The 27,838-nt window shown below is 43.8% G+C and overlaps 1 long non-coding RNA gene across 2 annotated transcripts; it reads left to right on the top strand.

Annotated features, from left to right (window-relative positions):
* The first annotated feature begins 7,068 nt into the window (after positions 1-7,068).
* LOC135047448 (uncharacterized) lies at positions 7,069-27,202 on the top strand. Of its 2 annotated transcripts, XR_010239500.1 has the most exons (6): positions 7,069-7,180; positions 7,735-7,838; positions 9,391-9,535; positions 22,966-23,080; positions 25,422-25,525; positions 27,064-27,202. It is a non-coding gene; the product is annotated as an uncharacterized LOC135047448 (long non-coding RNA). The 2 variants fall into 2 exon arrangements; XR_010239494.1 differs by lacking the exon at positions 27,064-27,202 and having other exon boundaries at positions 25,422-25,740.
* The last annotated feature ends 636 nt before the right edge of the window (positions 27,203-27,838 follow it).

Raw genomic sequence — 27,838 nt, 5'->3', positions numbered from 1 at the left:
TGTTATTAAAATCTACTAAGTTGACAGTTCACAGTATAATTTTTTTTATGGTGTGGTTTCCTATACTTAATACAATAAAGACATAGGATCCACTCTAGTCTGAAAGTCATTTTTGTTGACACCCAAAATAGGATATGTGTGTGTGTGTGTGTGTGTGTGTGTGTGTGTGTGTGTGTGTGTGTGTGTATATGTATGTATGTATGTGTATATATATATATATATATACACTGCTCAAAAAAATAAAGGGAACACTAAAATAACACATCCTAGATCTGAATGAATGAAATATTCTTATTAAATACTTTGTTCTTTACATAGTTGAATGTGCTGACAACAAAATCACAAAAAAATTATCAATGGAAATCAAATTTATTAACCCATGGAGGTTTGGATTTGGAGTCACCCTCAAAATTAAAGTGGAAAAACACACTACAGGCTGATCCAACTTTGATGTAATGTCCTTAAAACAAGTCAAAATGAGGCTCAGTAGTGTCTGTGGCCTCCTCGTGCCTGTATGACCTCCCTACAACGCCTGGGCATGCTCCTGATGAGGTGGCGGATAGTCTCCTGAGGGATCTCCTCCCAGACCTGGACTAAAGCATCCGCCAACTCCTGGACAGTCTGTGGTACAACGAGGCATTGGTGGATGGAGCGAGACATGATGTCCCAGATGTGCTCTATTGGATTCAGGTCTGGGGAAATGGCGGGCCAGTCCATAGCATCAATGCCTTCGTCTTGCAGTAACTGCGGACACACTCCTGCCACATGAGGTCTAGCATTGTCTTGCGTTAGGAGGAACCCAGGGTCAACCGCACCAGCATATGGTCTCACACGGGGTCTGAGGATCTCATCTCGGTACCTAATGGCAGTCAGGCTACCTCTGGCGAGCACATGGAGGGCTGTGCGGCCCCCCCAAAGAAATGCCACTCCACACCATTACTGACCCACTGCCAAACTGGTCATGCTGGAGGATGTTGCTTGCAGCAGAACGTTCTCCTTGGCGTCTCCAGACTCTGTCACGTCTGTCACATGTGCTCAGTGAGAACCTGCTTTCATCTGTGAAGAGCACAGGGCACCAGTGGCGAATTTGCCAATCTTGGTGTTCTCTGGCAAATGGCAAACGTCCTGCACGGTGTTGGGCTGTAAGCACAACCCCCACCTGTGGACGTCGGGCCCTCATACCACCCTCATGGAGTCTGTTTCTGATCGTTTGAGTAGACACATGCACATTTGTGGCTTGCTGGAGGTCATTTTGCAGGGCTCTGGCAGTGCTCCTCCTGTACCTCCTTACACAAAGGCGGAGGTAGCGGTCCTTCTGCTGGGTTGTTGCCCTCCTACGGCCTCCTCCACGTCTCCCGATGTACTGGCCTGTCTCCTGGTAGCGCCTCCATGCTCTGGACACTACGCTGACAGACACAGCAAACCTTCTTGCCACAGCTCGCATTTGTGTGCCATCCTGGATGAGCTGCACTACCTGAGTCACTTGTGTGGGTTGTAGGGAGGTCATACAGGCACGTGGAGGCCACACACACTACTGAGCCTCATTTTGACTTGTTTTAAGGACATTACATCAAAGTTGGATCAGCCTGTAGTGTGTTTTTCCACTTTAATTTTGAGGGTGACTCCAAATCCAGACCTCCATGGGTTAATAAATTTGATTTCCATTGATAATTTTTTTGTGATTTTGTTGTCAGCACATTCAACTATGTAAAGAACAAAGTATTTAATAAGAATATTTAATTCCTTCAGATCTAGGATGTGTTATTTTAGTGTTCCCTTTATTTTTTTTGAGCAGTGTATAAATGTGTGTGTGTGTGTGTGTATATATATATATAAGGCCCCTTGGATGGAGAGTTCCCAACCGATGGATCCACCTTACCTCACATTCCAGTAATTTATGTCCCCGATCACCTCCACGTATAAGGGGGGGGGGGGGACATGGTCTATCATACGGTAGCGTAGTGACGTTAATGAGTGCCGCGCCGTCGCAAAGTGTCGGGCGACCGGCTGGTCACTAGAACCCTTTGCGATAGCTGATTTTATTGCCGACCTATACTCGGCGGCGTAACATAAGGGATATCTTGGTTAAATCGGATATTACTCCTAAACCCCATACTAATATGTGTTCTAACCCCCCGCGGATGTATCCGCTGTACTTGTGTCACCTGCCAGTTTATGATTGGTGGTAGGACCTTCCAGCATCCCCTCACTGGCCGTTCTTTGACTATTAATTTTACCTTGACATGTTCATCGAAATTCGTTGTCTACCAACTTTTGTGCCCCTGTGGGCTGTCATACATTGGTAAGACCGAACGTATGTTCAAGGAACGTATGGCAGCCCACAGGTCGGCAATAAAATCAGCTATCGCAAAGGGTTCTGGTGACCAGCCGGTCGCCCAACACTTTGCGACGGCGCGGCACTCATTAACGTCACTACGCTACCGTATGATAGACCATGTCCCCCCCCTTATACGTGGAGGTGATCGGGGACATAAATTACTGGAATGTGAGGTAAGGTGGATCCATCGGTTGGGAACTCTCCATCCAAGGGGCCTTAACGAACAGTTAGGTCTGCATGCATTATTGTGAAGAATTCTTTTGAAAAAAATTTTTTTAAAGGAATTCCAGTTATCTACTATATGATAGCATCTAAACTTAGCTAATGACCATATATCTGTGGAATTTGTAACACCTAGATAGGGTGGCAGTGACTTATGAGCAGCACTCACTTGGTAGGTAGTGCTTATTTAGCCGCTAATTGCACTTATATTTCTTACTCCATTATATCAATTTGTCTTGACCTGTATTAATAGTCTGCTATGCTCATGTTTATTAAGCCTTGGCCGGTTATATATGTTCATCTATGTGCCGATTTCTAACTGTACGCACACAGCACAATGTTCTTTTCTGTGTCTTTGTGTTTAAGTTGTTTCTATGGTGATGGGCACTGGCCGATTACGTCACCACATAGCGCCGACGAGCCTGGCGGGTGCCTGAGTTCCGGTAGCGCGTGGTGAGCGACGCACACGCTGGGTATTTAGGTGAGTACACTTTGTTTGCTGTATATGACCTGATGAAAAAGCTATATTAAATTGCTTTGAAACGTTGTCCATACCGAGGACCCTTTTGCCTGTTTGTGACAGTCGCTTGGAGTGCCGCACCAACCCGCTGTATGTATTCATTCCATGTGAGGGCACCCAGCGCTTTTTGATCTCAATGGGAGAGCCGGACCTGTCTGCTGTATATGTATGAGACTACACACTGCCTCGTAAGTGTATTCTCTGTCAAGGCTCCCCATCATTCAAATGCACTTTTATTATACTATACTCAGTGTCTGCCTTTCTTATCATTGAAATATATGAGAACTTGCTGCTATTATTATTTTTCTACATTTTTGCACATTAGCACTTTGGGTTGCACTTCATTTGCACTTTGGACTCTGTGATTTGTGCATGTTGCATACATTGGATCCGACACACCCGGCATGGCTTGTGGATATTAGCATATAGGAAAAGATTTGCAAAGATCTTTCCAGTCCTCAAGTTTTTCACTTTTTGCCTCTAGTTGTTTCTGGCTGGTATATCCATATAGTGCATTATTAGCACGTGGTGATTATTATGGCTAATGAAATCAGTGATACCAGCAGCCAAGGGGTGTCGTTTGCTCAATACCCTATTGGGGAATTACATGGCTATTCAGAAGCTGAAGCAGATGCCATTTTATATTCTGCCAAATTGTGTGAACAACAAGAATCCTTATCTTTGGAGGACCTGTATTACGACCTTTTAAAAATTAAAAAGAAAGAGATAGACTATTTCTATCATTGTCTCTCGCTATCAGAATATTCTAGATCAAAGAAGATACCACGTGGGCTGAGAGTACGCAACTCCCCCACAATTGGACGTAATGACCCCTCGTTTTGCCGGAAGTGGGTCGGCATCTTAAATCGTTGTTCCATGGACCTTATGTTACTCATTATTGAGAAATCCACCATGGAAATGAATACATACAAAGCGAAAGCAACAGAATTTGAATTAAAACATAAAGCCAATTTAGAGGCGGATACTACGGTTGATTGGTTCACCAAACTTAACGACCAATTACAGCTACATAAACGAGACCTGATTAAATTTAAAGCAATTAAAAGACAAAAAGTTGATATGGACTATGAACAACACAATGTTTACAAATGGACTGATGGAAATGCTAAACGTGAAAACAGACGCCCATTTTTTCGACGCAGGACTCATCGCACTCGTGATTTAGAATCCTCACATGAACACACGTCAACCACCAGTGATTCTGATAGTGTTGCCCAGACATCACGACATACTCACCCTTTAGGGGTAGCCAACAGGGCCAAGAGCCCAGGCGTAAGAGGCAATGTCATCACACAAGACGTGGGCACCAATGGACGAGGAAGGGGCAGAGTGGGACGACCGCCCAAGAATGCGAAAAATCAGAGAACTTAGTAATCAACTTGTCAAGCTACGAATTAAGTGATGTAGAACTGTCTGTCCTCTCACGTGGATTATCGTTTATACCAACTTGCCGACAAGACCCTCTGCAGTGGAAGGTCGACAAATACCGCCTGCACCGACAATTGAAATTACGGGAACATTTTACTAGACACCCTGCTACACCGGATGAGCCTTCAGATATCCCCCCCAAACTTAAGAACTTTATGCCTAAATCTACTTTTGAACCCCAATCGCATAATGCATCTGTCCGGACATTCATGCGACTCTTAGAATCTGAGACTGATAGATGTATTTCTGCTCTACCGGCAACTAGAAATAACCTCAGTAGAGCGGAACAAACAGCCTTAGATTGTCTGTCATCTTGCCGTGATATTGTATTTAGACCGGCAGATAAAGGGGGTGCCCTTGTATTACAGGATTTGTCTGATTACAAAGAGGAAATCTATAACCAACTTGCAGATCCATGTACATACAAGTGTTTAAAGGTTGACCCCACTATGCTATTTAAGAATGAGTTGAGTAGTAGATTGGATGAAGCGGTTGGAGCAGGGATTATATCTAGTGATCTCCGTAATGCATTACTTCCCAAATTTCCTGTTATGCCACTTCTCTATACTACCCCAAAAATTCATAAGTCTTTAGAAAAACCTCCGGGTAGGCCAATTATATCGGCCATTAAATCCCTGTTCCAACCGATTGCTCTGTTCCTTGACTCAGTATTCCAGCCGTGTATTCAATCGCATCCTCGCTTCTTGCTTGACACTAATATGCTGCTACGTAAATTACAGACGCTGAATAGATTTGAGGGTGAGGTAATCCTGTGCAGTATTGATGTCCAGAGCCTGTATACCATCATTCCCCATGACAGTGGGATGCAGGCGGTACAGGGTTTCTTGCAGAATTACCCTGAGTATAAAGGCCCTGAACTCCAATTTTGTCTGGACATGCTATACATGATTTTAACAAAAAACTTCTTTTCTTTTGATGGCAAAATCTATTTACAGCAAACTGGGTGTGCGATGGGGTCCCCTGTGGCCCCATCGTACTCGAACATCTTCATGTTCCAAGTGGAACAGGAGGTGTTCTTCGATGACCCTACGATAGCTGCTGATATTATCAGTTACTATCGCTACATAGATGATTTACTCATCATATGGAAGGGCAGTCCTGAACGGCTAAAACAGATCATCGACACCCATAATGATAGGAACCATCCGGTGAAATTCACTTTTACCATGAGTGAACAATCAATACATTATCTTGATGTCAACATATCCATCAGGGATGGCTATGTTTACACATCATTATTCAGTAAACCTACCGATAGAAACAACCTTTTGCATTTTGCCAGCTTTCATCCACCATCATTGAAACGGGGCTTGCCCTATTCCCAACTACTGCGAATCCGGCGGATCACATCTGATCCTGAGTTAGCTGAGGCACAAATGTCTACTATGATTGACAAATTCCGTTGTAGAGGTTATCCTATGCAGCTACTTCAACAAGCTAAATTGAAAGTCATGGCATTAGATCGAGTTCAACTATTACAACAGGAATCTAGATGTCCCAAAGCCGAGAAAATCATCCCATGGGTAGGCCAATTTAGCCCCGCTAGTAGAAAAATTAACCAGGTGTCTAAGACACTGTGGAATATTGTGCAATCGGATCCCGATTTAGATCTACATGACACACGCCTCATGTCCTGCTATACTCGGCGGCGTAACATAAGGGATATCTTGGTTAAATCGGATATTACTCCTAAACCCCATACTAATATGTGTTCTAACCCCCACGGATGTATCCGCTGTACTTGTGTCACCTGCCAGTTTATGATTGGTGGTAGGACCTTCCAGCATCCCCTCACTGGCCGTTCTTTGACTATTAATTTTACCTTGACATGTTCATCGAAATTCGTTGTCTACCAACTTTTGTGCCCCTGTGGGCTGTCATACATTGGTAAGACCGAACGTATGTTCAAGGAACGTATGGCAGCCCACAGGTCGGCAATAAAATCAGCTATCGCAAAGGGTTCTAGTGACCAGCCGGTCGCCCGACACTTTGCGACGGCGCGGCACTCATTAACGTCACTACGCTACCGTATGATAGACCATGTCCCCCCCCCCCCTTATACGTGGAGGTGATCGGGGACATAAATTACTGGAATGTGAGGTAAGGTGGATCCATCGGTTGGGAACTCTCCATCCAAGGGGCCTTAACGAACAGTTAGGTCTGCATGCATTATTGTGAAGAATTCTTTTGAAAAAAATTTTTTTAAAGGAATTCCAGTTATCTACTATATGATAGCATCTAAACTTAGCTAATGACCATATATCTGTGGAATTTGTAACACCTAGATAGGGTGGCAGTGACTTATGAGCAGCACTCACTTGGTAGGTAGTGCTTATTTAGCCGCTAATTGCACTTATATTTCTTACTCCATTATATCAATTTGTCTTGACCTGTATTAATAGTCTGCTATGCTCATGTTTATTAAGCCTTGGCCGGTTATATATGTTCATCTATGTGCCGATTTCTAACTGTACGCACACAGCACAATGTTCTTTTCTGTGTCTTTGTGTTTAAGTTGTTTCTATGGTGATGGGCACTGGCCGATTACGTCACCACATAGCGCCGACGAGCCTGGCGGGTGCCTGAGTTCCGGTAGCGCGTGGTGAGCGACGCACACGCTGGGTATTTAGGTGAGTACACTTTGTTTGCTGTATATGACCTGATGAAAAAGCTATATTAAATTGCTTTGAAACGTTGTCCATACCGAGGACCCTTTTGCCTATTTGTGACAGTCGCTTGGAGTGCCGCACCAACCCGCTGTATGTATTCATTCCATGTGAGGGCACCCAGCGCTTTTTGATCTCAATGGGAGAGCCGGACCTGTCTGCTGTGTGTGTATATATATATATATATATATATATATGTATATATAGCATATAAACGGCGGCACTCCAAGGACTTATTAGTTGCAATAAATGTAGGTGACAAACATCATGCAATGCTGTTAACGTTTCAGTTTATTAACTAAACTTTCGTCAGAACAATTTTCCAAAAGAACAATTCTTACCTTTATAGAAGAACACCCTGTGCGTCTAGCGATGTGTGTCTCGTGCAGGGCGCCCGGCCGGTGACGTCACAATCCTGCGACGTGCGTCTCACGGCGCCCTGTCCGAACAGACTGTAACCATAACAACAATATAAACAAAATGTGAAACCATCACCAATGGATTTTCTATTGTTTTAGGCAACAAACTGTACTAAACTCTACAAAGGAAAGTGCCCAAATATTCCCAAAGTCAGGGAAAAAGAACCAGTTACTGCTTGGGTCACACAATCCCCAACTAGAAGGTATATTAAAATATAAGCTTTATTATTTTACTAAAATCGATATCCCCAATGTTAATATAATGTATTGGCTTAAATGCACATGTATAATGTTGGTAGACAAGTTGTATAAATCTTATTCTTATTCCTGGGATATAAAAAAAGTGAAATAATAAAATTGATAAGGAAAATAATAGATAAGTGCAGAACTCAAGAAATTAGATACGTGAATAAAGATTTCAAACCAAAAGCTGATGTGCTCCTTATTTGTGTTTCTGTGTCTTTAATAATTTCACGTTAATATAGTCTTCAAAATTGTAGCACTGTAGAAGTGATATATTAATATTTTTACACACTCTATTCTGCTGTCTTATAGATCACTTTCAGATATGTCCCTGTATTCAATAGTCTTTTACACGTACCATAAAAAGATACTTTTTATACAAGTTGATAGAATGTAATGTCTACAGATGTATAGAAAGGTGGTATTTGTAATCATTCACTGTCTTTTGCGTACTCCAAAAGCAGATACTGTTTATGCAAGTTAGTATAATATTACACAACAGTATTGTGCTTTGTATAATGATCATTAGTCACAAATTACATGGACACACACAGTTGATATATCTTTCTGATCAACAGAACAGGGGTAATGGAGGATGTTTAAATACATAATTTCAAGGGCTAATTAAATCTCACATGCATTTATTGGGAAATATTCCCAGCGTAAATAGCCCATGTATTATAGTTCTCATTGCTAACAATCATTTTTCAACATCTTTTTTAATAAATGTAGATGTACTCGGTAATGTGCCTATAAGTGCTTAATTATTATTTACAAGTAAAGTATATATCCATCATTGGCCAGTGTTGTTATCCTTAATGTACTCTGTAGACCGCATGTGATGTCACAGTACCAGTGATGTCACAGTAGCAGTGCTGCCCCTCACAGACCCCTGGTAAGTGTACTTGGAGCATGACCTGCTCAGTGTGTTGGAAGCACTACATGGACCAGCTGTCTGAACCAGAGCTGGAGGTGATCAGCAGGACAGTAAGTAATAAAGGAGGGGGACTGCTAAACCTAGCCAACATATTAGTAACCAATCCATAGAATCTTGGGGATTCTCCCATCTAATTTATTTATATTATTGTTTTTAATGGGGGATAATAAATAATCATTTATCACAGACAAATAACCCTCAGCAGCTGCCTAGTTGAGTCCTGAAGAAAGAGTAAACCTCTGGATTGTCAACCTTATATATATATATATATATATATATATATATATATATATGTACTGTATATACACAGTATTACTGTATGTATGCAGTAGTTCTAGCACTCAACCCACTTTTAATATGCTCTGGTGCCTTACTATTTTATATAAACATTATAATGATGCTGATCAGTATTCTTGCAGTGAAGTGTTTAATACTGAATTACTCCTTTAGAATGAAATTGCCCTTTTCTTATTTGTATACATTATTTTACAAATGTTGTATTATAATGTGTATGTTTAGTAGCATGTTTTTGACATATGTATGCACTATATATATCACATTATTTCTGTTTGTAGACTGCACGACCCGGTTGCTAGGCAGCACACCAGCATTTTACTGAATGGCCCCCTGTAAGATGATGTCACAGAGCTGAATGATGTCACAGAACATGTGAAGCACAGCTACTGCACGCAGCTCCGGAATGCACTGCGATGGCTCCAGGTAAGTACAGCTGGAAGTTAGGATTTTGTTTTTGTCTATACCTATGTGCACATTTTATTGTTCACATTGAAAACGAGTGCTGCTTGTCGAAAATGTGAGATGTGTGATTAAACAGGGTCTTTTTGTCACATTCAAGAGAGGAAAAGGAAAAATGTCCTGGGACTGGTGCATACAGAAAAAGGATATTAATGTTATTAAAATATAACTTTTATTAAAGCTTATGTAAGAGGGTGCTGTGTGTACAGCGGCTCCAATATATTCTCAAATTAAAATTCAATTGGAGTGAACTATTATTCTATCTGATTAATCTGTGCTTAGATATGTGTAGTATATTTATTACTAGGTGGCTCATCGCACCCTACGGGCGCTCTTCACACCGTCGCAAGGGGCTACCTTAACCCTGGGCATGCAATATTTTTTTTAGATGAAGTATTTCCTCTAAACATAATTTGTGAGTGGTTAAATATTGCACGGACAAAGGGCGTGCAATGGGTAAGGGCCGTAGCCCCTTACGACTGCGTGAACAGCGCACACAGGGCACTATGAATCACCTAGGAGGTGCTGTGGTTGGGGAGAGGGGGGTGCGGGGGAGAGGCAGATGGGGTCGGGGGTCCCGCATGTGGTGGAGGTGTGGTTGCGGGGGTGTCATGGGTGGTACTGTGGTTGGTGGAGAGGTGGTGGCAAGGGGTACGTGGATTGGTGTGTGGTTCCCCAAGATGCTGTGGGTGCTGGATGCCCGTGCAAGACCATGAATGTGGGCCGCTGAGTGTGTATGCTGTGGCCTTGGGTTTGAGGGATGTGGGAGGGGACTGGAGGTGTTCTGCTTGGGAAAGTTGTGGGTGTGTGGGCCTGGGGGAGGGTGTCCAAAGGTGACATGGGTGGGGGAGATCCACATGGGGTGGGTGGGGGGATGAGGGAGGGTATTGGGGGTGTGGTGTGTGCAGGGGAGGGGTGGTTGGGTGATGGGGAAGGATATGTTGAGGTGCAGGGGGTGGGGAGGGGGGCATTCGGCTGTAGAGGGAGGGAGCTCCCGCTCTGCAGCAATGTGCCCGGAGCAGTGTCCCATCTTATATCCGTTCGGGTGCACATGGTTTGCCCCTTGTGAAGGGCAGGATGGCTCCACACTGTGAATGTGGTGCCGGAACGGTCTGGCTGTCATGCGGGCAGCATAGTGGTGTTTCCGGTGCAGAGCGTGGTGGAGGTTGCAGTAGGAGGGAGCTCTGTGTGTGCTGCGCTGGATTGGTGAGTGTGTTTAACCTGCTCGTCGCTGGCTGCCACTCAGCACGACCCCCCACTGGTGGTAGGGGGTGATATGGGGGTGCATAAGGGAGGGGTCCTCAGTGTGGGGTGTCGGTGTAATGGGGTAAGGATGGTGTGTAGCCGGGAGAGGTGTGGTGGGCTTCCAGCTGGTGCTGGCAAGTACCCTCCATATAGCCTGTGTTACCCTCCCTGCTGCTGCTGGCTGGAGCTGTGTCTGGTGCTTCTGGTGGCCATGGCCACCCACCTATACTGTAGTTAGTGTCAGGGGGCATCTTTTACCTGACTCTGGTGCTGGCACAGGGCATGGTGTGTCTCCCTGCAGATGCGGTTGGCTCTGCCCAGCTCTGTGACTCCACCCAGTGTTAGACACACAGGCACAGAGTCACAAATCTGGGCTATTATATAGGAGATATTTATGTGTCCTTGGAATTGGGAACATCAAGTATCACATACATTCCAGAATACAGTTCACAAATGGCCCTCAGTGTTGGTAAAGAGGGGATTCCACTGGTTGATTATTATGTAGTATCAGTAAGGATTCTTCACTTGGTACTATCTACAAGTATATCCTGATTACACTGAGTTTATTTTGACATATATGGGTATGGTATATAGCAGTGACATGCGGTGAGTTCAATGGCTGGGGAGGCACTGGCTTCTCCAGTACATCCCCATCAGCCTGTGTGTAGCGCCTCCGGCGGGAGACTGCAGCAGGCATTGACGCTGCTGAAGCTGCTACCTGAAAGGAGGAGGAGAGCGCCGGCCTCCGCTGCACAATGAACTCCCAGCCATAGGCGTGCACAGCTAAATATATTAGTAGGTGCACCGCAGGAAGGGTGTACCTAGCACCACCCAGGGGCGTGTCTATCACTATTTTACATTCAGTAAAATCACATGGCTTAATCTAATTGCTCCCTAGTTCCTAGTAATAAAGTAGATATAATACACCCCAGAGAAATAAAATGAAACATAATGGTGCAACCACCGGCCAGTACTGACTGTCCGCTATGGATAACCGTGAGTTCTAGCTGCTGCTGCACCCTATCGCTGCTTACACTTCCCCAACCTATCCCTGACCCAGTGGTGGAATTAGAGAGTGGTGGGTCTAAGTGCATATGCGTTCCCCCCCCCCCACACACACACACCCCACACCTTGCACCCCCACCACCTACACCCTGATTTTGAGCTGGCCACTCTGAAAACTATAGGATATTTAGGGAGCCAAACATTTGAGTTTTATTATAACTAGAGATGAGCGGATTCGGTTTTACTCGGTTTTACTCGGTTCTCAAAACGGCATCTTATTGGCTCACGGATGTCACGTGTTTTGGATAGCCAATAAGATGCCGTTTTGAGAACCGAGTAAAACCGAGTAAAACCGAATCCGCTCATCTCTAATTATAACACAAGTAAAGATTAAAATTTACACATGTGCTATCAGAGCCACATTTGCCTCTTCCTATACCATCAGACCCCTCCTCTGCAGGACACCAGCATTTGTCACACATGTCCCCATGCTCACCAGCTACTGACAGTAGTGCCCCTTATTCACATTATGCCACATGGTAGGAGCCAAAATTCACATTACGCCACACAGTGTGAGCCAAAATTCACATTACACCACGCGGTATGAGCCAAAATTCACATTACGCCACACGGTATGAGCCAAAAATCACATTACGCCACACAGTATGAGCCGAAATTCACATTACGCCACATGGTATGATCCAAAATTAACATTACGCCACACGATATGAGCCAAAATTTACATTACGCCACAGGATATGAGCCAAAATTTACATTACGCCACACAGTATGAGCCGAAATTCATATTACGCCACACGGTTTGAGACAAAATTCACATTACGCCACACAGTATGAGCCGAAATTCACATTACACCACACGGTATGATCCAAAATTAACATTACGCAACACGGTATGAGCCAAAATTCACATTATGCCACATGGTATGAGGTTCACCAACACCTGGCCACTGCTGCTCAATCCACTTCACGGCTGCAGGCCAGCTGAGGATGCTGAAAATGAAGACCACAGAGCCACGCCGGGTCCTGACTTTTACTGCCGGCTACAGTCCACCACTGAGATCAATCATAGCTGCATGTGGGAGGGCTGTCAGCAGCAGCCTTGTCCATGCAGCTGCAAAAAAATAAAAAAATAAAGAAAAATCAGCTGAACAACCTGGGGACACATACCTAGGTGCCCCGCTCCCCCCCTGAATCTGCCACTGTCTCCAGTACACACACCATACTGTAGATTATATTATGTACAGTCCCCCCATAACGCACCCATACTATATTACATTATACACAGCCCCCCCTTACTATAGCACACATGTTTGTTTACATTATTCACTGCCTCCCCCTCCGCATTGCACACCCATACTATATTTCATTAAACACAGCCCCTCTCCCCATAGCACACGCATACTATATTACATTATAGACAGCCTCCCCACCCCATAGCACATCCATAGTATATTATAATATATCCAGCCCCCTCCCCATAGCACACCCATAGTATATTACATTGTACACAAGCCCCCCTTCCCCATAGCACAACCATGCAACATTATACACAGCCCCTCCCCCATAGCACACCCATGCAACATTATGCACAGCCTCCCTCCCCCATAGCACACCCATAGTATATTACATTGTACACAAGCCCCCCCTCCCCATAGCACACCCATGCAACATTATACACAGCCCCTCCCCCACAGCACACCCATGCAACTTTATGCACAGCCTCCCTCCCCCATAGCACACCCATAGTATATTACATTGTACACAAGCAAACCCTCCCCCATAGCACACCCATGCTATAGTACATTATATACAGCCCCTCCCCCCCCAAAAAAGCACATTATAATATATACAGCCCTCCCCACATCCATAATATATCATACCCTCCAACATTTTACACAGAAAAATCGGTACAAATCCAAAAAGGGGCGTGGTCGTGGGTAAAGGGGGCGTGGCCACGCCCCTTTTCCTATACTTTCAATGGAAGTTTGGAGAGCCAAAAATCGGTACAGACCATGAAAAAAAGGTACTGTACCTATTAAAAAGGTACAGTTGGAGGGTATGATATATTGTATTGTACAGAAACCCCTCCCCCATAGGACACCCATGCTACATTATACACAGCATCCCCCTCCCTCCTCCATATTACCCCCCAGTAACCACAGCCCCTACCTGGCTTTTTAGTGTAGTCCTGTGAATAGCAGAAGCCAGCCTGGGACAGAGACAGCCAGGAGGAAGTGTATGCAGCCAAGGAGCAGGAAGACAGGGGAGGGCTGACACACGCAGCCCACTCTAAGCCAGGTGGGAGGGGCTGGCCAGACACTGTTATGGAGAGCTCTCTGACTGTCGGATCCTCTGCTTCACTATACAGGCGGCTCAGCATGGACTCAATCAGCACACAGCAGGAGAGAGGAGTCAGGGGGAATGAAGAGAGGTGAGCCTTGTTTTGCTGCCTCCTAAGGGTGATTGGACAGCGGATCCAGCACTGGATCTGCTGTCCAATCACATGTGCCTCGCTGGCAGAGGAAGCCCATCCCTGTTAACGAGGCACATGTAGAAGTGCCACTTTGATAGCTTTTTTCAATGGGCATTTACTGCCCAGTGCTTAGCCCCGCCCCCTCACAATCCCCGTTATCGTTGTCAGCGGGAGGCACTTGCTATCAGTGCCTCCCAAACTGCTTTAACGCCATAAAATGATTAGAATAATGTAAAGAAGATACTTATGACACAGAATATGTGTCATAAGTTTCTTCTTTGTTTCTCTAACGTCCTAAGTGGATGCTGGGACTCTGTAAGGACCATGGGGAATAGCGGCTCCGCAGGAGACTGGGCACAAAAGTAAAAGCTTGAACTAGCTGGTGTGCACTGGCTCCTCCCCCTATGACCCTCCTCCAAGCCTCAGTTAGATTTTTGTGCCCGAACGAGAAGGGTGCATGCTAGGTGGCTCTCCTGAGCTGCTTAGAGTAAAAGTTTATTTTAGGTTTTTTATTTTCAGTGAGTCCTGCTGGCAACAGGCTCACTGCATCGTGGGACTAAGGGGAGAAGAAACGAACTCACCTGCGTGCAGAGTGGATTGGGTTTCTTAGGCTACTGGACATTAGCTCCAGAGGGACGATCACAGGTTCAGCCTGGATGGGTCCCGGAGCCGCGCCGCCGGCCCCCTTACAGAGCCAGAAGAACGAAGAGGTCCGGTGAAATCGGCGGCAGAAGACGTTCCTGTCTTCAACTAAGGTAGCGCACAGCACTGCAGCTGTGCGCCATTGCTCTCAGCACACTTCACACTCCGGTCACTGAGGGTGCAGGGCGCTGGGGGGGAGCGCCCTGAGACGCAATAAAAACAGAAATACCTTAGGATGGCAAAAGAAATACATCACATATAGCTCCTGGGCTATATGGATGTATTTAACCCCTGCCAGTTTTCCAGAAAAAAGCGGGAGATAAGGCCGTCGTGAAGGGGCGGAGCCTATCTCCTCAGCACACAAGCGCCATTTTCCCTCACAGTTCCGCTGGAAGGACGGCTCCCTGACTCTCCCCTGCAGTCCCTACAGAATCAGGGTAAAAACGAGAGAGGGGGGGCACTATTGGCAGCTAAATTATAAACAGCAGCTATAAAAGGGAGTAACACTTATATAAGGTTATCCCTATTGATATATATATAGCGCTCTGGTGTGTGCTGGCAAACTCTCCCTCTGTCTCCCCAAAGGGCTAGTGGGGTCCTGTCCTCTATCAGAGCATTCCCTGTGTGTGTGCTGGGTGTCGGTACGATTGTGTCGACATGTATGAGGAGGAAAATGATGTGGAAGCAGAGCAATTGCCTGTATTAGTGATGTCACCCCCTAGGGAGTCGACACCTGACTGGATGGTTGTATTTAAAGAACTACGTGACAATGTCAGCACTTTACAAAAAACTGTTGACGACATGAGACAGCCGACAAATCAATTAGTGCCTGTCCAGGCGTCTCAGACACCGTCAGGGGCGATAAAACGCCCGTTACCTCAGTGGGTCGACACAGACCCAGACACGGATACTGAGTCCAGTGTCGACGGTGAGGAGACAAACGTAATGTCCAGTAGGGCCACACGTTACATGATCACGGCAATGAAGGAGGCATTGAACATTTCTGACACTACAAGTACCACAAAGAAGGGTATTATGTGGGGAGTGAAAAAACTACCAGTAGCTTTTCCTGAGTCAGATGAATTAAATGAGGTGTGTGATAAAGCGTGGGTTTCCCCCGATAAAAAAGTGCTAATTTCTAATAAATTATTGGCACTATACCCTTTCCCGCCAGAGGTTAGGGCGCGTTGGGAAACACCCCCTAGAGTAGATAAAGCGCTCACACGTTTATCTAAACAAGTAGCGTTACCGTCTCCTGATACGGCCGCCCTCAAAGAACCAGCGGATAGAAGGCTGGAAAATATCCTGAAGGGTATATACACACATACTGGTGTTATACTGTGACCAGCAATCGCATCAGCCTGGATGTGCAGTGCTGGAGTTGCGTGGTAGGATTCCCTGACTGAAAATATTGATACCCTGGATAGGGACAGTATATTACTAACTATAGAGCATTTGAAGGATGCATTACTATATATGCGTGATGCACAGTGGGATATTTGCACCCTGGCATCAAGAGTGAGTGCTATGTCCATTTCTGCCAGAAGAGCGTTATGGACGCGACAGTGGTCAGGGGATGCGGATTCCAAACGACATATGGAAGTATTGCCGTTTAAAGGGGAGGAGTTATTTGGGGCCGGTCTATCGGACCTGGTGGCCACGGCAACGGCCGGAAAGTCCACCTTTTTACCCCAGGTCACCTCTCAGCAGAAAACGACACCGTCTTTTCAAACTCAGTCCTTTCGTCCCCATAAGTACAGGCGGGCAAAAGGCCACTCATTTCTGCCCCGGTGCAGAGGAAGAGGAAAAAGACTGCACCAGGCAGCCTCTTCACAGGAGCAGAAGCCCTCCTCTGCTTCTGCCAAGTCTTCAGCATGACGCTGGGGCTTTACAAGCGGACTCGGACACGGTGGGGGCCCGTCTCAAAAATTTCAACGCGCAGTGGGCTCACTCGCAAGTGGACCCCTGGATTCTGCAGGTAGTATCACAGGGGTACAAACTGGAATTCGAGACGTCTCCCCCTCGCCGGTTCCTGAAGTCTGCTCTACCAAAGTCTCCCTCCGACAGGGAGGCAGTTTTGGAAGCCATTCACAAGCTGTATTCCCAGCAGGTGATAATCAAGGTACCTCTCCTACAACAGGGAAAGGGGTATTATTCCACACTGTTTGTGGTACCGAAGCCGGACGGCTCGGTGAGACCAATTTTAAATCTAAAATCCTTGAACACTTACATAAAGAGGTTCAAATTCAAGATGGAGTCACTCAGAGCAGTGATAGCAAACCTGGAAGAAGGGGACTATATGGTGTCTCTGGACATCAAAGATGCTTATCTCCACGTCCCAATCTACCCTTCTCACCAAGGGTACCTCAGGTTTGTAGTACAAAACTGTCATTATCAGTTTCAGACGCTGCCGTTCGGATTGTCCACGGCACCTCGGGTCTTTACCAAGGTAATGGCCGAAATGATGATTCTTCTTCGAAGAAAAGGCGTTTTAATTATCCCTTACTTGGACGATCTCCTGATAAGGGCAAGGTCCAGGGAACAGTTAGAAGTCGGAGTAGCACTATCTCAGTTAGTGTTACGTCAGCACGGGTGGATTCTAAATATTCCAAAATCGCAGCTGATTCCAACGACACGTCTCCTGTTCCTAGGAATGATTCTGGACACAGTCCAGAAAAAGGTGTTTCTCCCAGAGGAGAAGGCCAGGGAGTTATCCGAGCTAGTCAGGAATCTCCTAAAACCAGGACAGGTGTCAGTGCATCAGTGCACGAGGGTCCTGGGAAAAATGGTGGCTTCTTACGAAGCGATTCCATTCGGAAGATTCCATGCAAGAACGTTTCAGTGGGATCTTCTGGACAAATGGTCCGGATCGCATCTTCAGATGCATCAGCGGATAACCCTGTCGCCAAGGACAAGGGTGTCTCTTCTGTGGTGGCTGCAGAGTGCTCATCTACTAGAGGGCCGCAGATTCGGCATTCAGGATTGGATCCTGGTGACCACAGATGCCAGTCTGAGAGGCTGGGGAGCAGTCACACAGGGACAAAATTTCCAGGGCTTGTGGTCAAGCATGGAAACATCTCTTCATATAAACATTCTGGAACTAAGGGCCATTTACAATGCCCTAACTCAAGCAAAACCCCTGCTTCAGGGTCAGGCGGTATTGATCCAATCGGACAACATCACGTCGGTCGCCCACGTAAACAGACAGGGCGGCACGAGAAGCAGGAGGGCGATGGCAGAAGCTGCAAGGATTCTTCGCTGGGCGGAGAATCATGTGATAGCACTGTCAGCAGTGTTCATTCCGGGAGTGGACAACTGGGAAGCGGACTTCCTCAGCAGACACGACCTTCACCCGGGGGAGTGGGGACTTCATCCAGAAGTCTTCCAAGAGATGGTAAACCGTTGGGAAAAACCAAAAGTGGACATGATGGCGTCCCGTCTCAACAAAAAACTAGACAGATATTGCGCCAGGTCAAGGGACCCTCAGGCAATAGCGGTGGACACTCTGGTAACACCATGGGTGTACCAGTCAGTGTATGTGTTCCCTCCTCTGCCTCTCATACCAAAAGTACTGAGAATCATAAAAAGGAGAGGAGTAAGAACTATACTCGTGGTCCCGGATTGGCCAAGAAGGACTTGGTACCCGGAACTTCAAGAGATGCTCACGGAGGACCCATGGCCTCTACCTCTGAGAAAGGACCTGCTCCAGCAGGGACCTTGTCTGTTCCAAGACTTACCGCGGCTGCGTTTGACGGCATGGCGGTTGAATGCCGGATCCTGAAGGAAAAAGGCATTCCAGAAGAAGTCATCCCTACCCTGATAAAGGCCAGGACGGATGTAACCGCAAAACATTATCACCGCATTTGGCGAAAATATGTTGCGTGGTGTGAGGCCAAAGAGGTCCCTACAGAGGAATTTCAACTGGGTCGCTTCCTACATTTCCTGCAAACAGGACTGTCTATGGGCCTAAAATTAGGGTCCATTAAGGTTCAAATTTCGGCCCTGTCGATTTTCTTCCAAAAAGAACTGGCTTCTGTGCCTGAAGTCCAGACGTTTGTCAAAGGGGTACTGCATATACAGCCTCCTTTTGTGCCCCCGGTGGCACCTTGGGATCTCAATGTGGTTTTGGGGTTCCTAAAATCACATTGGTTTGAACCACTCACCACTGTGGAATTAAAATATCTCACATGGAAGGTGGTAATGCTGTTAGCCCTGGCTTCAGCCAGGCGTGTCTCAGAATTGGCGGCTTTATCTTATAAAAGCCCTTACCTGATTTTTCACACGGATAGGGCAGAATTGAGGACTCGTCCTCAATTTCTCCCAAAGGTGGTTTCAGCGTTTCACGTGAACCAGCCTATTGTGGTGCCTGCGGCTACTAGGGACTTGGAGGACTCCAAGTTACTGGACGTAGTCAGGGCCCTGAAAATATATATTTCCAGGATGGCTGGAGTCAGGAAATCTGACTCGCTGTTTATCCTGTATGCACCCAACAAGCTGGGTGCTCCTGCTTCTAAGCAGACGATTGCTCGTTGGATTTGTAGTACAATTCAGCTTGCACATTCTGTGGCAGGCCTGCCACAGCCAAAATCTGTAAAAGCCCATTCCACAAGGAAGGTGGGCTCATCTTGGGCGGCTGCCCGAGGGGTCTCGGCTTTACAACTTTGCCGAGCAGCTACTTGGTCAGGGGCAAACACGTTTGCTAAATTCTACAAATTTGATACCCTGGCTGAGGAGGACCTGGAGTTCTCTCATTCGGTGCTGCAGAGTCATCCGCACTCTCCCGCCCGTTTGGGAGCTTTGGTATAATCCCCATGGTCCTTACGGAGTCCCAGCATCCACTTAGGACGTTAGAGAACATAAGAATTTACTTACCGATAATTCTATTTCTCATAGTCCGTAGTGGATGCTGGGCGCCCATCCCAAGTGCGGATTGTCTGCAATACTTGTATATAGTTATTGTTACAAAATTCTGGTTATTATTGTTGTGAGCCATCTTTTCAGAGGCTCCTTCGTTTATCATACTGTTAACTGGGTTCAGATCACAGGTTGTACGGTGTGATTGGTGTGGCTGGTATGAGTCTTACCCGGGATTCAATATCCTTCCTTATTATGTACGCTCGTCCGGGCACAGTATCCTAACTGAGGCTTGGAGGAGGGTCATAGGGGGAGGAGCCAGTGCACACCAGCTAGTTCAAGCTTTTACTTTTGTGCCCAGTCTCCTGCGGAGCCGCTATTCCCCATGGTCCTTACGGAGTCCCAGCATCCACTACGGACTATGAGAAATAGAATTATCGGTAAGTAAATTCTTATTATTTCTGTAATCATTAATGACAGGGCCTCCCCTGACTGCACGTCCCTGGTATATAGCCTTTTTTATGGTATTCGTATTCGCCCTATTTGTCTGTGCAGGGCACGGATATTTTCCCATTAACTACCGTACTAAATTGCTATTTTTTGTAAAGTTGGATCTGTTGGATAACATACATTATGTCTATGCCTGGGTCCACAACCACTATTCCAGAAATATCACTAAAATTCAGGGAGGCTGATTATAAACACTTCTTGCTCTATTCCTAATGCTGGGTACACACTGATAGATACATCTGCAGAGCAATTGATCTGCAGATATATCTACAGATGGACTGGACATTGTGTTGGAAAAGTTTTGTTGATCCAAATGATTCAAAGGTGTGTCACATATAGTGTAACTCCTTATTAAACATCATGGGTCTTTACATAGCAAATTAGAGTTTTTGTCACCCAGATATTTTCCCTTTGACCACAGAACTAGATTGCAATAGTTGAGTTATGGGGCCCACACACGGTGCTATTTGTGCTAGGTGCGATTTGAGCCTATACAATTTGTGCTATGCGATTTGGACTAAGTGGGGTATGCTATTTGAACTACACGCTATTTGAACTACATCCGATTTTAAATACACTACAATATACTATGTATGCTGTAGCAGTGCCGTAACTAGACATTTTAGTGCTGTGTGCAAGAAACAGCCTCGGCGCCCCCCGCCTCTATGCTAAACAGGGGCAGTGCGCGCCGCAGGCGCGCAAAAAATATGTAGGCGCGCGGCTTCATGGGGAAGGAGTGTGGCCACAAAATAATACCAATTCATATTACTGTGCACAGTAGTCTCTATTATTAAAATTACGTCACACAGTAGCGCCACGACACCAGGTAGAGCCCCTTTTACATATTATTTGTTTACCAAAGAGAAGAAAGAATTGGTCTTGAATGGCGCACAAAAATGATTGAACAATTACCTAAAATATAACTTTTATTCTAGTTTATTTAAAAGACCTGTAACTGTGAAATATTAAAACCAACATGTAATAACAAGACAAGGTGTATTCATTAAAAACACACGCTGCACTCAGAGTGTCATGCACTGCTCTTCTATTTACTTAATGGGTACAATGACCTCTATTGTACCCATTAAGTAAATAGAAGAGCAGTGCATGACACTCTGAGTGCAGCGTGTGTTTTTAATGAATACACCTTGTCTTGTTATTACAGGTTGAGTATCCCATATCCAAATATTCCGAAATACGGAATATTCCGAAATACGGACTTTTTTGAGTGAGAGTGAGATAGTGAAACCTTTGTTTTTTGATGGCTCAATGTACACAAACTTTGTTTAATACACAAGGTTATTAAAAATATTGTATTAAATGACCTTCAGGCTGTGTGTATAAGGTGTATATGAAACATAAATGAATTGTGTGAATATAGACACACTTTGTTTAATGCACAAAGTTATAAAAAATAATGGCTAAAATGACCTTCAGGCTGTGTGTATAAGGTGTATATGTAACATAAATGCATTATGTGCTTAGATTTAGGTCCCATCACCATGATATCTCATTATGGTATGCAATTATTCCAAAATACAGAAAAATCCGATATCCAAAATACCTCCGGTCCCAAGCATTTTGGATAAGGGATACTCAACCTGTACATGTTGGTTTTAATATTTCACAGTTACAGGTCTTTTAAATAAACTAGAATAAAAGTTATATTTTAGGTAATTGTTCAATCATTTTTGTGCGCCATTCAAGACCAATTCTTTCTTCTCTTTGGTAAACAAGTTCTCTAATGTTGGTAACACCACGGTGTGTGGCAGCACCCCCATAATTAATTCAAATCTACGAAATAGAAAATAATATGGGGTTCGTAGAAAAATAATATACAGTATAGTACTTGTGCAGTAGTTCTTCCACTTCCCTTTTCCCTAGAATAGTGACTTTTACATATTATGGCAGACAGGTTTACCTCTTAACACATTACGGCAGACAGCGTCCCCTTTTAACATATTACGGCAGACTGCGTCCCCATATTACACATTACGGCAGACTGCGTCCTCTTTTTACACATTATGGCAGACAGCGTCCCCTTATTACACAATCTAACTCTTTCTGCACATGTTATATCTGCCTCCCCTGCAGTGCACATGGTTTTGCACAGTTGCTATCAAAAATCCTGCTGCGATCAACTTGGAATTACCCCCAATATCCCTAAAACTCAGGGAGACTTATTATAGACACTTCTCGCTCTACTCATATGAGTGATCAGTCTACCTAATGTGGTCTACTTGTTATGTGGCCCCTTATAGTCATGGGACAACAATGTTAAGGGAACGTTTTATTAACTCAAAATGACCCAAAAATATGTCACATATAGAAAGAATCATTGCAAAGTAATGTGGGTCTTTGCATAACAAACAGGAGTACTTATCAACCAGATATTTCTTACTGCACTCACAGGACACGTTAGTCCACAGCTTGTGGGTAATGTGGTAAATATTACAGTAGTACATCACCAGAGGTTTCTAGTGTTATTCATTCCTATTAATACTGAGTGGAGCACATTGTAACACACAGACACACACACCAACGTGGCATTTCACTAAACAGCTTCGTCAGGGCAAAACTAATTGTATCCCGGATCCGGAATTTATAATGTTACAATGTTCTTTTCTGTGTCTTTGTGTTTAAGTTGTTTCTATGGTGATGGGCACTGGCCGATTACGTCACCACATAGCGCCGACGAGCCTGGCGGGTGCCTGAGTTCCGGTAGCGCGTGGTGAGCGACGCACACGCTGGGTATTTAGGTGAGTACACTTTGTTTGCTGTATATGACCTGATGAAAAAGCTATATTAAATTGTTTTGAAACGTTGTCCATACCGAGGACCCTTTTGCCTATTTGTGACAGTCGCTTGGAGTGCCGCACCAACCCGCTGTATGTATTCATTCCATGTGAGGGCACCCAGCGCTTTTTGATCTCAATGGGAGAGCAGGACCTGTCTGCTGTGTATATATATATATATATATATATATATATATTGGGCAGTGGGAGTATGGCGCCACAGGTGTGTGTGAAATAGATAAGTATAACAGAATCAGACACTCCTTAAATAATTCAAGGCGTCGGCTAACCCTTAAGTATTAGGCAGGGATAAACTGCCTTGGCTAAAATGTAAAAAAAGGGGGGATAAGGGTTTCAGCGACCAACGGTGTCTAGTAAAATATGATAAATATGCGGAGACTAACTGGATACGTAAAAAATAACAGTATATTTATTTGTACAGAAATAAAACCAAGGTATAGTATAAAACCAATTGTAATAAATGTCACGGTGGGTTAAAAGCCGGAGGATGTATGCTAAAAATTAATACCAAATAAAAGGATAACTAAAACAATAATACAGATAATAAAAAGGCAATGATGGTAAAATATCCAAAAAAGAAAAGAGTGCTGCTTATCTTTTTAAAGGTGGAGAGTCAATGGAGGTACACCCAACGCGTTTCGTCATTCAGACTTCATCAAGGGGTATGGGACTACTGAACAGGCACTCTTATTTATAGCACATGTAATTAGGAATGGATAGTTGTGACATCACTTCCTGTGTGGACTAATATTATTGCACCATGTGAGTTTTTTAACACAGGTATAACAGAGACTTAGTATATTTAAAGACAACATCATAGAGCTTATTATGCAGAAAAAACGAGTTTTAGAAAGTGTAAAACTTTAGGAAATCAATCCGGGGACGGGACCGACGTCACTTCCGCCCCACTTCCTTTGTAGGAGTCTTCTTATTGCGCATGCGCACGAGCGCCACGCTTCCGGTCAATGGATAAGTGTGTTTATGTTTCTCAGTCCCGCTTCCGCTATTGCCGTCGCGTCACTTCCGGTCGCGGGCGGGATCTTCATCTATAGGGTGTATAGGCTGGGCAGCTTGTCAATCATCGCGGCGGCCATTTTATGGATGATCTTGATATCTGGAGCATGTATCAGTGCTAGGTTTCTCTCTTTGACAGTTGTAATTGTCATTTATTATCATTACTGCGGCCATTTTGTTGAAGTCTTTGACATCCAGTAAATATAACAGTGCAGGATTCCGTTTTAGAAGCAGCGCACGTATGAAAAAGTGAAAATAAAGAGATGCATATGTTAGTGTCTGGATACAGATAAGCCACTTCTTCCCTTTTCAAGCATGGCTCACATCATCATACTTACTTTCCGATCACCACTATATGTAAAACACTGTATATAGTTGCTAATTATCTTAATAAAAATCTTTTATAGTATGTGCCTGACTATATATACTAAGTCTCTGTTATACCTGTGTTAAAAAACTCACATGGTGCAATAATATTAGTCCACACAGGAAGTGATGTCACAACTATCCATTCCTAATTACATGTGCTATAAATAAGAGTGCCTGTTCAGTAGTCCCATACCCCTTGATGAAGTCTGAATGACGAAACGCGTTGGGTGTACCTCCATTGACTCTCCACCTTTAAAAAGATAAGCAGCACTCTTTTCTTTTTTGGATATTTTACCATCATTGCCTTTTTATTATCTGTATTATTGTTTTAGTTATCCTTTTATTTGGTATTAATTTTTAGCATACATCCTCCGGCTTTTAACCCACCGTGACATTTATTACAATTGGTTTTATACTATACCTTGGTTTTATTTCTGTACAAATAAATATACTGTTATTTTTTACGTATCCAGTTAGTCTCCGCATATTTATCATATTTTACTAGACACCGTTGGTCGCTGAAACCCTTATCCCCCCTTTTTATATATATATATATATATATATATATATATATATATATGTATATATAGCATATAAACGGCGGCACTCCAAGGACTTATTAGTTGCAATAAATGTAGGTGACAAACACCATGCAATGCTGTTAACGTTTCAGTTTATTAACTAAACTTTCGTCAGAACAATTTTCCAAAAGAACAATTCTTACCTTTATAGAAGAACACCCTGTGCGTCTAGCGATGTGTGTCTCGTGCAGGGCGCCCGGCCGGTGACGTCACAATCCTGCGACGTGCGTCTCACGGCGCCCTGTCCGAACAGACTGTAACCATAACAACAATATAAACAAAATGTGAAACCATCACCAATAGATTTTCTATTGTTTTAGGCAACAAACTGTACTAAACTCTACAAAGGAAAGTGCCCAAATATTCCCAAAGTCAGGGAAAAAGAACCAGTTACTGCTTGGGTCACACAATCCCCAACTAGAAGGTATATTAAAATATAAGCTTTATTATTTTACTAAAATCGATATCCCCAATGTTAATATAATGTATTGGCTTATATGCACATGTATAATGTTGGTAGACAAGTTGTATAAATCTTATTCTTATTCCTGGGATATAAAAAAAGTGAAATAATAAAATTGATAAGGAAAATAATAGATAAGTGCAGAACTCAAGAAATTAGATACGTGAATAAAGATTTCAAACCAAAAGCTGATGTGCTCCTTATTTGTGTTTCTGTGTCTTTAATAATTTCACGTTAATATAGTCTTCAAAATTGTAGCACTGTAGAAGTGATATATTAATATTTTTACACACTCTATTCTGCTGTCTTATAGATCACTTTCAGATATGTCCCTGTATTCAATAGTCTTTTACACGTACCATAAAAAGATACTTTTTATACAAGTTGATAGAATGTAATGTCTACAGATGTATAGAAAGGTGGTATTTGTAATCATTCACTGCCTTTTACGTACTCCAAAAGCAGATACTGTTTATGCAAGTTAGTATAATATTACACAACAGTATTGTGCTTTGTATAATGATCATTAGTCACAAATTACATGGACACACACAGTTGATATATCTTTCTGATCAACAGAACAGGGGTAATGGAGGATGTTTAAATACATAATTTCAAGGGCTAATTAAATCTCACATGCATTTATTGGGAAATATTCCCAGCGTAAATAGCCCATGTATTATAGTTCTCATTGCTAACAATCATTTTTCAACATCTTTTTTAATAAATGTAGATGTACTCGGTAATGTGCCTATAAGTGCTTAATTATTATTTACAAGTAAAGTATATATCCATCATTGGCCAGTGTTGTTATCCTTAATGTACTCTGTAGACCGCATGTGATGTCACAGTACCAGTGATGTCACAGTAGCAGTGCTGCCCCTCACAGACCCCTGGTAAGTGTACTTGGAGCATGACCTGCTCAGTGTGTTGGAAGCACTACATGGACCAGCTGTCTGAACCAGAGCTGGAGGTGATCAGCAGGACAGTAAGTAATAAAGGAGGGGGACTGCTAAACCTAGCCAACATATTAGTAACCAATCCATAGAATCTTGGGGATTCTCCCATCTAATTTATTTATATTATTGTTTTTAATGGGGGATAATAAATAATCATTTATCACAGACAAATAACCCTCAGCAGCTGCCTAGTTGAGTCCTGAAGAAAGAGTAAACCTCTGGATTGTCAACCTTTTATATATATATATATATATATATATACTGTATATACACAGTATTACTGTATGTATGCAGTAGTTCTAGCACTCAACCCACTTTTAATATGCTCTGGTGCCTTACTATTTTATATAAACATTATAATGATGCTGATCAGTATTCTTGCAGTGAAGTGTTTAATACTGAATTACTCCTTTAGAATGAAATTGCCCTTTTCTTATTTGTATACATTATTTTACAAATGTTGTATTATAATGTGTATGTTTAGTAGCATGTTTTTGACATATGTATGCACTATATATATCACATTATTTCTGTTTGTAGACTGCACGACCCGGTTGCTAGGCAGCACACCAGCATTTTACTGAATGGCCCCCTGTAAGATGATGTCACAGAGCTGAATGATGTCACAAAACATGTGAAGCACAGCTCCTGCACGCAGCTCCGGAATGCACTGCGATGGCTCCAGGTAAGTACAGCTGGAAGTTAGGATTTTGTTTTTGTCTATACCTATGTGCACATTTTATTGTTCACATTGAAAACGAGTGCTGCTTGTCGAAAATGTGAGATGTGTGAGTAAACAGGGTCTTTTTGTCACATTCAAGAGAGGAAAAGGAAAAATGTCCTGGGACTGGTGCATACAGAAAAAGGATATTAATGTTATTAAAATATAACTTTTATTAAAGCTTATGTAAGAGGGTGCTGTGTGTACAGCGGCTCCAATATATTCTCAAATTAAAATTCAATTGGAGTGAACTATTATTCTATCTGAATAATCTGTGCTTAGATATGTGTAGTATATTTATTACTAGGTGGCTCATCGCACCCTACGGGCGCTCTTCACACCGTCGCAAGGGGCTACCTTAACCCTGGGCATGCAATATTTTTTTTAGATGAAGTATTTCCTCTAAACATAATTTGTGAGTGGTTAAATATTGCACGGACAAAGGGCGTGCAATGGGTAAGGGCCGTAGCCCCTTACGACTGCGTGAACAGCGCACACAGGGCACTATGAATCACCTAGGAGGTGCTGTGGTTGGGGAGAGGGGGGTGCGGGGGAGAGGCAGATGGGGTCGGGGGTCCCGCATGTGGTGGAGGT

The sequence above is a fragment of the Pseudophryne corroboree genome, chromosome 2, assembly GCF_028390025.1.
Source record: "Pseudophryne corroboree isolate aPseCor3 chromosome 2, aPseCor3.hap2, whole genome shotgun sequence".
Classification (NCBI taxonomy): Eukaryota; Metazoa; Chordata; class Amphibia; order Anura; family Myobatrachidae; genus Pseudophryne; species Pseudophryne corroboree.
Note: the sequence above shows the minus strand (reverse complement) of the source record. Positions and strands in the feature narration are given on the sequence as shown.